The sequence below is a fragment of the Camelus ferus genome, chromosome 10 (assembly GCF_009834535.1).
Source record: "Camelus ferus isolate YT-003-E chromosome 10, BCGSAC_Cfer_1.0, whole genome shotgun sequence".
NCBI classification, from domain to species: Eukaryota; Metazoa; Chordata; class Mammalia; order Artiodactyla; family Camelidae; genus Camelus; species Camelus ferus.
In genome coordinates, this window is record NC_045705.1 from 71169983 (window position 1) to 71183132 (window position 13150).

The 13150-nt window shown below is 56.4% G+C and overlaps 1 long non-coding RNA gene across 4 annotated transcripts in view; it reads right to left on the bottom strand.

Moving 5' to 3' along the window:
• Positions 1-13150, bottom strand: part of LOC116666561 — a 101170-nt gene that overhangs the window by 50157 nt on the left and 37863 nt on the right. For all 4 annotated transcript variants that reach the window (XR_004323503.1, XR_004323502.1, XR_004323500.1 and 1 more), the window contains exon 2: positions 10750-10995. This is a non-coding gene — a long non-coding RNA (uncharacterized LOC116666561). The remainder of the gene's footprint in view (positions 1-10749; positions 10996-13150) is intronic.

Here is a 13150-nt window from a genome sequence, read left to right on the forward strand (position 1 = left end):
CAGGTTAAAGAAGGTCCCTCTGTCCCTCAACTTCTGGGCAGCAACGTCATAACTAATTTCATCAAACCTTTATTGCTACGCAGGCTGAGATGGTCACGTGCCTTCTTTTCCCCTTGGAGCCATTGCTGCAGTGAGCCACGTGGATGTGTTCACTGGCGGTGAGCCACCTTCACGGTCTAGGAACAAGCCCTGCTTGGTTATGGCTTGTTACTCTTTAAATAACCTGTCTGATTGCTCTAATACTAGATTTAGAAATGGTGCATTTTTGTTCGTAATGAAGTGGGTCTGTAATTTTCCTTTGTCTGATAGCCCTTGCCTGACTTTGAAGCCAAGGGATAATGGCTTCATGAACCTGCTCAGCCTCCCTTCCGTTTGATTCTCAGGATGTGGGTGAGAGTGGGCCCTTCTTAGAGCTCATCCGTAAAGCCACCCGGGGTTGGGGCTTTTCCAGGCTTGAGATTTCTGGTGACCGTTTCATTGTCTTTAATGGCAGGGAGCCACTCGAGTTTCCCAAATCTCTCCGTGTGAATTTTACCATTTCACGTTTTTTCTTTCAAAAATGCATCCATTTCTTCCAGACACCAAGTTTATCAGCAAAATCTCTTCTCCATGTTCCTTTTTGTAAAATCTGTTCTATCTACGTCATTCAAACTTGCCCAGTTTGTATTTTGTTTATCTCCATCTTGCTTCCTTTTTGTGGCTCAGTTTTTCAGAGATCCATCTATCTAATTAATTTAAAAAAAAAAAAAAAGCTTTCTTTTGTAACTCATGTCTCACTTCTGTTCCGCTTCCTCCTAATTACTTCAGTTTCCTTTGGCACTTTCCTAGCATCTCCATTTGAATACTTACCTTGTTTTCAATCTTTTCTGTCTGGCTCTAAATTTTCCTGAGTCATCCTGGCTCAAGGTCTCTCCTAAGACTCTTGCCAAGGTGTTGACTGGGGCTGCATCATCTGAAGGCTCGCCTGGGGCTGGAGGACCCATTCTCAAATGGTGCACCCACATGGCTGTGGGCTGGAGGCCTCAGTTCCTCACATGTGGGCTTCCCCACTGGACTGTGGCATGGCACCTGCCCTTCATGACCTGGCCTCCAAGTCACACACCATCAGCTCTGCCCATTCTGTTCGCTGAAGGGAACCGCTGTTGGGGACATTGCTCATTCATGATCCTCTCTAAAGCCTGCAACTTTCCTTGCTCAGCTAACTCTGTTAGTACTTTATTATCTTTTTCTAAAAAATGCTGCCCTTGCACCTTTGCTCTCATTTTATTTTGGCTTCAGGAGGTAGAGGAGTGAGACCCCGTGCAATCATGGGACACCCTCCATGGATGTGAAGGGGAGACACCTCCCCTCTTCCTTAAAGCCTCCCCTTGTAGGGAGCCCTTAATCTGGGGCCCGCAAGCCGTGGGTGGACATAAGCTCTGACACGGAGTCTTAAGAGCTTTATGCAGACTGGTGCGCTCATGCACGTGGGTGTAGACTTCTCCTAGGAGAAGCTCGCTGGACTGTCAGAGGAGGGGGGTACAGATGTGGTCCCCAAGGTGGAGCAGGGAGAGGGTGTTAAAACATGCATGCGTTTCACCTTCAAAAACTAACATGCAATGCGTGACTGCACAGGAACATCTGTATGTTGTAGAAACACACATATTCCACGGGTGCCTGTTCAGAAGCTGTTTACTGCTGGCTTTACCACAGCAAGGGCAGAGGCCACTGCTGGGTCGACAGTCCAGCAGGAACATTTTAGGGGCTCTCCTTCCCTGTTCAGACCGAGACCCGCTTTGCCTGACTCGCTGAACCTACAGGCAATCAAAGGGCCAAAGGGAATGCAGCCTTGCTCTAAGAAAGCGTGCGGCTGAGAACACGTCCCGTCCCGTCCCGGGGCAGGGAGCCCGCCCGGGGCAGTTACTCGGAGCCCACCGGGCGGGCTGAGAGACTGTTTCAGTCACCTCCATGTGACCGCTTCTCTATGTAACTTCTTCAAGGAAGAGGAGCGGCCTTTGCCCTGGGATTTCGCTGCCTCCTGGCCTGCACTCCAGCTCCTGCGAGGTCTTGGAGCGACATCGTGTGGCAGCGGGAAGAACAGCACAGCGTCTGTCCCCACCTGAGCACAGATGCGACACTGACACGCAGATGATACTGGGGACGTATTATACTTAAAAAGTACATGTCTCACTGGCATCCAGTTTCCACTGGCATCCTGGACCCTGCCCCCGGTGGCGGGCTGAGCAGAGAGGTCTGAAAGGGCTGGAAGCACACCTGTTACCACAGGAGCCCCTTCCCACGGGGAGCCCCTGGCAGAACCCTGGGACAAGCGTCTTAACGCGCTCGCTCGCCAACACGCAGCACCTCCAGAGAAGTCTTACATGGATGAGACACCTGGAGGCCACAGAGCCGAAGCCCCGGCTCTTCAGAAGCAGCCCCTGGCCAGGGGCTCCCGGTGGACGGCGACGATGAGGGCCCAGGCCCCTCCAGAGCAAGAGAAGAGGCTGCAGGACGACCTCGCACGGGGACGATCCAGGCTGTGGGCTCAGCTTCAGCTCCCGAGACCAGTCTCTGAGCGAGCCGCCACTTCCTCCGTGCGGCCACACGCGTCCCCAGGAGAAGGGGACCCGTTCTCCTTCACTGAGAGCAACGTTCCACCAATGGAACTGACCACAAGGTAGAAAAAGAAGTGGGGTTAGAAAATGCAGGGCAGGGAGCCCCCCCCCCCCGGGGAAACGCCGCAGACAGGAACAGGAGTGAGCAGGTGCCCAGATCTCACCCGACCCTGGAGGGGCAGAGAGGCTTCTGACCCCGGAGGCTCCACACCTGAGCAGCCCCCCTCTCTCCACCTACTCCTCTGACCTCCTCCCCCCTCCTCCCACCAGAACCGTGGGCCGCTGTGGCTGTTCTGAGGGCTGTGGCTCCCGCTGTGCGGGCTGTGGCTCGTGGGGGGCCCCCAGTCCAGCGGCTGTGTCTCCCTTTGCTGCCAGTGCACGACCTGAGGTGCCGACCTCAGGCCCCCGGTGAGCCCTGCTGGTTTCCCGGGGCGGGCTGTGCGCGTCACTGCTGAGATCGGGGCCTCAGGACACCCCCACCCCTGCAGGATGACGCCTGATGCGGCTGCTCGTTCCTGAGGAGAATCAGCCTAATACCCAAGTCGCCAGCTCCCCCTGAGTCAGACTGCGGCCAGGCCGCGCCCGCCACCACGCAGCCTGCCCGCGACCGGCCCGCTCGGAGGTGGGAGTGCCGGAACCCTGCGCTCTCACCCCGGGGGCCGCAGTGTTGGTATTCCGCTTGGAACAAGGTGGGGGGAGCTAAAGAGACACGTCAAACACTCTGCTTCGTCTTAAATTGCATGTTGCAAATCAATAGAGGCCTCACGTCGACACACTGGGCTCCACACCTTACGACTGCTCTGCCGTTGGTCAGTACCACTGCTCTGGTCACTGTTGTTCTGGTTCTGGTCGCTTTGCAGACCTCGGGGGCTGATGGAGATGTCGGCAGGAGGCACGAAAGCCTCCCCACCAGGTGAGGCTGGCGGTCTCCCTGCCTCGAGCCTCCTCCTTGGCCCATCGCCTCCCTCTCTCTGGACCCTTCTCTTCCCTGCGTTTTATCAGCCATTGATTTGATGGAGACAGAACTGTCCCTGGGCCCAGGACAACAGAGGCCCAGGAGGCCACCGAAAATACCTGGAGAGTTCAGACTCCACGCCCCCCAGGCCCCGGCCCCGGCCGTCACCTTCATTAGATGGGAGAGCTCTCTTCCTCCAGCTGCCCTCGGGAAGCCCTGTCTCAGTCAGCAGGGCCGGGCTGGGGGGGCATAACCGCTGTCCTTTCACGTTCGAGGACCGAGCACGCCAGCCTGTTGCCACCAGAAGCCCTCGCAGGCCCGCCCACCTAAGGAAGAGCACGCGCCTTCCATGTCCCCCTTTACAGCCCTTCGCCTGTTTTTCTCAATCTGCAGAACACGTAAGGGATTGTTAAGGAAAAGAATAGACGGCGGCTGCTTCCCAGACCAAGGACCTTGGGGAGTGGTGCTCTGAGGTGTCCCTGCTACCCTAAGGGCCCTCCCAACAGCGTTATCTCAAACTTCACGAAAGGCGGTACCAATGGAGACGGATTGTTTCAAGTCATCTGAAAACTCAGTCATGTACTGGTGGGATAGAGCCTAAGCGCAGAAGAACAAAAACTGGAGATCTGGGCTCCCATTGGTCACCGCCTTGTCGGCGGCAGAGTCGGCCGTGTCGCTCAGAGCCTGCCGCGCGGGTGTCGCTGGCAGCAGGAACTGGGACTCCGGGTGTGGGGTGCAGTTTCCACGCCCGCTCAGGTGCCCCTTCTCCGTGAAGCTCCACGGGCTCCGCAGCCTGGAAGCGCACTCACCCTCGTGTTGACGAGCGTTCACAGCACTCGGCCTGCAGCGTCCCCTTCCCAGAGCTCAGGGCAGGCCTGCGCATCCCACCCTCTGATCACTTAGTCTCTCTGAGGACCAGCCCCACCCGGAGGCTGTCCAGGCGCCACCTGTCACCTCATTAGCATACACTCAGGACTCAAAAGGGACTCGTAGTGGGCGGCAAAGGACACTCCCATCTCTCACAAAACTCCGAGGGCCTGGGGGCCCTGTGCCGGAGCTGGACACAGAGACCATATGTATTTCTTATTTCTCCACAGCAGCCTAGAAGAAAGAGATACATTCCTGGAAACACACAATCAAGTCTGAATCATGAAGAAGAGAAAATCTGAACAGCCCTGTGACCAGCGAGGAGACTGACCCAACAGCCCCCGAGGGAAAGCCCAGGACGGCGGCTCCGTGGGAAACAAAAGCGAAAACAAACAAGTGGGACCAGGTCAATCTGAAAAGCTCCTGCACGGCAGAGGGGGCCGTCAGTGAGGGGCGAGGCAGCCCACACAGGAGAAAATATTTGCAAAACTTTATCTGATAAGGGGTTCATATCCAAACACACAAGGAACTCACATAACTCAACCACAAAAACCAAATAACTCAGCTAAAACTGGGCAAAGGACACGAATAGACATGTTCCCAAGGCCTCGTACAGACGGCCAGTGGGCACGTGGAAAGATGCTCAGCATCACCACCAGGGAAGGCAGATCCCAACCACAGCGAGCCACCACCTCGCACCTGCCGGAACGGCCGTCGTCAAAAAGAACCCAAGTAACAAGCGCTGGAGAGGGCATGGAGCGGAGGGAGCCCTTCACGCTGCTGGCGGGAATGCAGATCGGCGCGGCCACCACGGAAAACAGTGTGGAAGTTCCTCAAAAAGTTGAAAATAGACTTACCCTCCAATCCAGCAATTCCTCGTCTGGATACATACCCAAAAGAAATAAAACTATATACGGGAGAGCTACCCGCACCCCACGTTTACTGCAGCCGAGATACGGAAGCAGCCTGGGTGTCCATCAACAGATGAATGGATAAAGAAGATGTGGTGTGTGTGTGTATACACACACACACACACACACACACACACACACACACACACACACTGGAATATTATACAGTCTTACAAAAGGATGAGAACCCTGCCAACTGTGGCAACGCGGGTGAACCTGGGGGACACTGCAAAGTAAAACAAGCCACACACAGAAGGACAGTTACTGTGCGATCCCACTCACATGTGGAATCTAAAAAATATACTGAACTCATAGTAGCAAAGAACAGAACCATGAAACCAGCATTCCCCTCTTCACCAGGGGCTGGAGGCGAGGGGCATGGGGGGAGCTGGTCAAAGGGCACAAACTTTCAGCTTTAAGACAGGTAAGTGCCAGGGACCTAATGCACAGCACGGTGACTGGAGGTAATAGCGCTGCCTTGAATGCTTGAACTTCGCTGAGAGAGCAGCTTGCAAAGTGTTCTCATCCCCAAAAAGGCACCTGTGAGGTGACGGATGTGTGAATTGACTTGATGACTGTCATCATTTTGCAATGTATGTATATGTGTATATGTATCAAAACATCACGTGGTACAACCTGAACACATACATTTTTTATTGATCAATCATACCGTTTTCTTTCATTTAAAGGGGAAAAAATACGAAAAACCCAACCTTTATCAGTTGCCTTCGGAGGAGGCTGCGAATCGATTCATTATTTTGAACAGGAGTAAGTGAGGGAGAGAATGTTGCGTTCACCCTGCTTTTTATACTAACAAACTCTGTTACGGTTGTCACACCGTGGGAGGAAGAATTCCAGATTGTGAACGCAGGAGGAACGGCAGGGTTAGAAACACACCACTCTGCAGGACTCATGAAACGGTGGCTACAGGTGACGAGAATGAATCATTTCACATCGAATTAACTGGACGCGACCAAATCAGCGCTCAGAGGACAACGTGCCGCCTGGAGCGCGGGCGCCGGCGGGAGGACAGGCGGAGGACCCCGGAGCTGAAAGCCCGTCTCAGGCACCCACTGGGCCGCCACCGAGCGTGACGCGGCTTCTGCCGACCCTGGCCCCTGCCCCGGGAGCCCTGCGCACGGCAGGTGGCGGCCTGGCACGAGTCCCCTGGGAGCTGGGCGTGGCCGCGGGGGCGGTCCGAGCCGGCAAACAGGTGCTGCGGTCTCCGCACTGGCGTCCCCTTCTTCCAGGAGCCCCTGATGTCCCCGCCGGGGCTCATCCTGACTCCCAGAGGGAGGGCACGCAGGGCAGAGCCCCAGCTGACCCGCAGGGGCAAGAAGTGAACCTGCCTGTGTCACCCACGGACTCGGCGGTGGCCTGTCCCTTGCCCCAGAAACCTCCCGGCACAGACGCACGAATGGTGCTGCGGGTGGCCAGGCGGGGGCGGAGAGGACGAGGCCTTCAGCGGCGGGAAGATGGTTATTACGCATCTGGGGAGGCGGCCCCAGACGGCGTGTCTCCGGGAGGAGCGCCCGCTCGGGGGCTCAGTGCTGCCTCCCTGCGGCCGTTGTGTCCGCATCTGGCAACGTTCAGGGACCTGCCTGCTTTGCAAGCCAGAAGGAAAGGTGTGAGGAAAGTCCGGAAACGTGGGGGGGCTACGGGATTCTCACCCCCAGCTGGAAGGGAGTGACACTCAGAAGGTCCTCGGGCAGCAAAGGGCGAGGCAAACTCAATCTAAGACATCCCCACTCTAAGCGTGTAGCTCCCCGGCTGCCCCAGGGGTGGCAGGGGTCCGCAGCCACCCCCAGGTTCGGGGCTGGAGTGAGAAGCTCAGCCCCCACAGAAGCGTACACTTAAGGGACTTGACGTCCATGAAGTGCGTGTGTGCAGAAGGAGCTGCAGGGGCTTGGTGGGGGCAGGGAAGGTGGCAAAGACCAGATGCCAGGTGGGTTTCAGAAGTAGAACCGACTGGGGCTGGTGGCACTGAAAGAAACGGGGCGTCGGTGCCGCCCAGGCTCCATCCTCCCCCGCCCTCGGGTCAGGAGCGGCTCCCCATCCCCGAAACTCCATGAAGCACGGAGCCGCCCCGCATGCTCCCTCCACGTCCAGCCCTCCACCCAGCCCGCTTCGCCAGGCTCAGTCCGGCGGGCCTGTTACCCCAGGCCATGTCACTCGAGTCCCAGGAAAGGTCCATCATGTCTTGAAAGTGTTCCCGGACAAGCCAGCCCTTCTAAAATTATCCACCTCCCGCTACAGCTCACCCGCCTGAGATGTAGTCTATCCGGCAGCCCTGCCGGCTCTGCAGACCCAGTACTCAGGGACCGCTAAGGCCCTGGTCCTGCCTCTCCTGGCAAACAAAATCAGGTTTGAGATCCACCATAAAAATAAATGTAAAAAAAACCAATGCTCCTAGGAGGGAAACCAGGAGATTTTTCAGAGAAGTCGAAGAAAGCCCTAACCACCATGACAAAGACGCTCAGCCATGAAGCCCCGTGGAAAACGGTATGGGGGTCCATAAAAACTGAAAATAGACTTGCCTGTGATCCAGCAATCCCTCTCCTGGGCATCTGCCTGGAAAAGACCAAAGCTCTAATTCAAAAGGATACACACAGCCCACTGTTCATAGCAGCACTGTTTACAGCAGCCACGACATGGAAGCAGCCTAAATGTCCACCAACAGATGCCTGGGTAAAGAAGCTGTGGTGTATGTATACAGTGGAATACTACTCAGCCATAAAAAATAATAAAATAGTGCCATTCATTTGCAGCAACACGGATGGACCTGGAGATCATCATTCTAAGAGGAGTCAGCCAGAAAGAGAAAGAAAAATACCATGTGATATCACTCATATGTGGAACCTTAAAAAAAAAAGGACACAAATGAACTACTTATGACTTATAACTAAGAGGACTGATTTCTTGAATATGTGCCAGCACATCTGACTGTCCTTCGTGACTGGATCACCGCATGCTGTTGACTCTTGTATTGTGGTTGGCTTTATTCCTTTGATAATATGTAAGTTTAAAAAGCTAAAGCTCTAATCTGTTCTTGTAAACAGTGATCAGCACATATATGCAAAGTTTTTAAATATGAGCAGTACGTGGTGTATATGTGTTTACATACGATACATTGCATATGTGCGGTCCGACTGTAATAATTCTACCTCTGAAAACTGGAAAAGGAAAAAAAACTTCAGTTCAAGCCCTCCCAAATTCCCCTATCAAAAGGTGCTATTAATATTAATACGTTAATGATGAGGCAACTAAATGCTAGGAGGAAAGTACACATTTACCTGTATACAAATGTGTTTATACACACAGAGCAAGCACTTCAGCCAGAATTTATGAAGAACTCCAATAAATCTGTCACAAAAGAAGAAAACCAAAAAACACAATAAAAAGGGGCTAACAAAACTGAGCAAACATTCTTTACCCAAAAAGTGTCTAAATGATCAGCAGGCTCATGGAAAGGCGCTTGGCCACCTCCGTCACCAGGGCAGTGGCGTTGCGCCCCCGCGGGGACGCACAGGCTGTGGGCGCGGCGGCGGCGCGGACCCGGGGGGGCTGGAGGCGAGGCGGCATGGCCACCCATCGCGGAAGATGAGGGCTGCTTGCACAGCTGATCGTGCGCTCCCCCGGAGTCCCGCCCCCAAAGGGAACGAGACACGGCTTCACCAAAAGACGCGCACAAGGATGCCCATGAAAAGTTCCACCCCTCGGAGCCGCGGGCTGGAAACACTCCGAGGGTCTGTGAACGAGAGACCGGGGTCCCCTGGGGTGCGTTCCCGCCTGGAACCCTCCGCGGCGATAAAGCCATGCACAGGTGCCGGTGCGCAGGGCGACGTGCTGAGAGCGCCCGCTCTGCGTTCCAGTTCTAAGACGTCCACGCAGGCGAAGCCTGCCAGAAGAGAGGGTGGCCGCCGGGCGGCCACCGGGAGCGCAGGGCGGGCTTTCTGGACGGTGGCAGCGGTCCGTCGTGACCGGGGCGGTGGCTGCATCGGTGCTCGAGGGGCAAACCTGCGCGTCGTACGTGCAGACGTGCGCGCCTCACTGGGTCTAAGTTCTACCTTCATGAAAACAATGGAAATTCATTGTCTAAGACACGGAGGTCCGTTGGAGAGGACGGCAGCCGACGCTCGCTCTAAGCGGTTGTGCAGCCTTTAAAGACGGGGGACGTGGGCTCTGTCCGCTGACGTGAGGGAGTTTCATAAAAGCGGACTGAACAAAACCGAGAGGCGCAGGAAGAGTAACAGTGATTGGTGACGCCGGGCCACGTGGAGAGAGAGAATGCCGGGTCGGATCCGTGTTTGGGGCGACAAGCCGAGCAGGTGGGGGCAGGAAATGAGAACAGGGGCACCCCAAGGAAGCACTGCTAGCAAAGTGCTTCACATCTCGCTTTTCAAACTTGACAAAATACTGAGACTGGTCGTTTTGGGGAGCAGGAACTATAAACGGTCTATTTTTCTGCTCAACACTTTTATTTAAAAAATGACACCCACTGATGTGTAAGTAGAGAAATAGAAACATTAGGGCAGGGGACAGAGGTTGGATATCAACAAACAGAAATGGGAAAACCGAGGGCAGTGACTCCGCTCCCAGGAGCTCCCTGACGGGGGAGCTCGGTGACTGTTTAAAAAGAGACGCGCCCAAAAGGGAGAGGCCACATTTAGAAACCAGAGAAGTGGACTGTGGCTTGAGCTGTCGGGAGCTCATGGGGTGGCAGAGTTTAAACACAGCACTTGTGCACGTGAACTAGGGAAACGCATCAGAGGAAGCAGTCATGGGCTGAGTGGGACCCCCGGCAGGTGTCCTGAGGCTCCTGACCCCGGGGGCTCCGCACCTGAACGCCCCCCTCTCTCTCCACCTGCTCCTCGGACCTCCCCCCCCCACCAGCACAGTGGGCGCTGCGGCTGTTCCGGGGCTGTGGCTGGTGTGGGGGCTCCCAGTCCAGCTGCTGTGCTCCCCTGCGCTGCCAGTGTGAGCTCTGCTTCTGTAACACACCCCAGTGGCTGCAGATCGGATGCCCTGGACAGAGACCCGAACTCGATCTCACAGCCCTTAGTCCTGGCCCTGGCCTGGTGTTTCCTGGAATGTGGGCAGAGGAGCGTTCAGAGCAGGAACCGCGTGCCCAGGACCTGTGAGGGTGGTCGTCCCCCTCACCTCCCATCATCTTGTGAAGAGCCCTTGAAAATGGAGCCAGGCAGCCTCCTCTCCCAGATCGCCTCTCTCTACCGGGACTTACACGGCCCCTCCTCTCAGCCTCGGCCCCAGCCCTCGGACATCTCTCTGAGGAAGATTCCTGACGTCAGGTGCGTAATTCTGTTTATCAGGGTCTGCAAGTTCTTAGAGTCTTTGAGATTCCTTTAAATAAACCTACCCCTTCCCGGCACAAGCGCTGGTCTTTACATGATTCTCTTCTTACCGTTGCTGTTAGTCGGCCACGTCAGCATCCGTCCTGTCTCTGGAGCGTCGCGTCCTTTGTGGTTCTCCAGAATCCCGCCAGGGTGTTCAGTGACCCACACGACACGGCGTGCTCAGCGCGCACTGCTCGCGCGGTGCGAGGGGCTGGCGGTCAGGAAGGAACGCGGCGTGCACCTGCCCAAGGCGCCCACAACCGTGGTGTGGGAGAAGGGCAGAGGGCCAGGCAGCCACCAGGGCGACAGGACACCTGGGGAGGGACAGAGGCATGAAGGTGAGACCGGCCGTGGAGGGACTGGGGACCAGCCAACGTCTTAAGTCACTTGAAGGTAGAATTTTGGACGTGGCGACCGCTGGGACTGGGAGGGGCATGAGGAGGAGCGGGAGGAAAGGACTGTCTCTGAGTCGGGGACCGCACAGCCACCCGCACCCTTGGTTTCGGGTGTGGTTCTGCGTCAGAACAGTGTGGTGCCGGGCGGCACCGGAGTCGGGCTACGAGGTCGCTGTTTGTTTTCGAAGGATTTGTATCTTCAAGTCTTAGAAAAGCCAACAGGGAAGTCCCAAGCCACCTGTGGGTGGTCCCCAAACACCTGCCACCCGGAGGCGGCCAGACCTGCAGAAGAGGAGTGAGGCTCTCTGCGCAGAGACTCACGTCCCCTCTTCACGTTCGGAAAGTCTGAAGCCCTGACACCAGAGGGAGGCGTGTGTGTGTGTGTGCGCGCTCACGCACACGCGCACGTGCAGAGGAAGGGTAGGGAGACGTGCCTTCAGAACTGTGGGGACTCAGGGCTCAGAGGTCACCATAACCAGTCGTGTGCCTGGAAGCCCGCCGAGGACCCGGCTGACCCTGGGTGGGGCCCCCAGGCGCGCACACTGGCTTCCCAGGGTACCCCTGACCGATGCTGCCCCACGGCCCTGCGGAACTTCCCCGAGACCTCTGGTTCCACAGCGAAGACAATCAAGTACTAACCTGAGATGCTGCAGACACAGGGTGCTGCTCGGGGAGCTGCCTCGTCCCCCACGGCCGGGCACCGGGACCACCCCCCCACTAAAGAGAGACCCCAGCTCAGCCCAGGGCTGGCTGCAGGGGCGGGCGCCTTTATCACCGGACTCTTGAGTTGTGTCTGCCCCATCTCGGCCTCTGTTTTCTGTTCCACATTCTCCACTTGGGAAAGCAGAGTGGGCGGGGGTCGAGGGGCGCCCAGGCCAGTTGAAGAGCACAGGACGAAGATGGGGGTGAACAGACCTACGGCTCCCGCCCCTGCCCTGACCGCCCTGGACGCAGCCAGAGGGCAGCCCGGGTCTTGACCGCCTTCCTGCTCTCGCCCATGTTTCCCGCCGAGCTTGGAGTCCTGTTCCCTCCAAGACTCAGAGCAGCCAGACAAGACGCTGACCGCTGTTCCTGAATCCCAAAGCCACCTTCTTCTTCCCCAGGAACAGAAGCACCTCGGGCCAGCGGCAGGCTGCCGCCCACCACCTCCAGCACCGGCGGGCAGCGTCCACTTCCGACGCAGAGCCAGGCCCAGACCAGGCCCTGCCATGGCGCCCCTGTTCTCCGCCACGGGGAACCCACTTGAAGCCACAGCGGGGATGCAGGACTTGGTTCCCAGAGGTTCCCCTGTGAGAGCGGAGAGCAGTCAGGAGGGAGGGTAGGGGGCCTGGGACGGGTACCCGGCAGTCGGTCAGAGGGAGACGGAGGAGCAGCTCCCGGCCCCGCGGGCCAGGGGTCCACGTGGGACGGGAAGGGGACCGGTCACATCAGGGCAAGGGCCACGTCATTCTTACTTGGCTAGTAAAGGACGTGCGCTTCAGAGAGCTGAAAACACGGGCGACCTTGGATACACAGTAAGCATGAGCTATGCCGACTTTTTTTTTAAATTACATGCGATCAACCGAAGTGTGAGCACTAGCGAACGGGGCCGTGGGCGATTTGCTTTCTCCTCTAATTTGCTACTTTTGTTTAACTAAGACCCCGTTTTCTTACTGAGATATGACTGACACACACGGAGACCAGGTTCAGGCGGGCTACGCGATGGTTTGACATTTGCATACACTGTGAAACAGGCGTCCCAGCAAGTCCAGCGGACAGACGCCGCCTCGGAATCACCATTTCCTTCTTGTGATGAGAACGCTAAGATCTGCTCTTTTAGCAACGTGCAAACGTAGAAGACAGTGTCATTGACCACAGTCCCCGCGCTGCACGTCGCACCCCCGTGACTTATTTTTAGGGACTAGTTTTTGTTGATTTTGGGGGGCTAACTGGGTTTATTTCTTTGTTATTTTTAGTGGAGGGACGGGGGATTGAACCCAGGACCTCGTGCGTGCTGAGCACGTGCTGCACCACTGAGCTGTCCCCCGCCCCCTCCGGGACTTATTTATAACTGGAAGTTTGTACCTTTGACCCC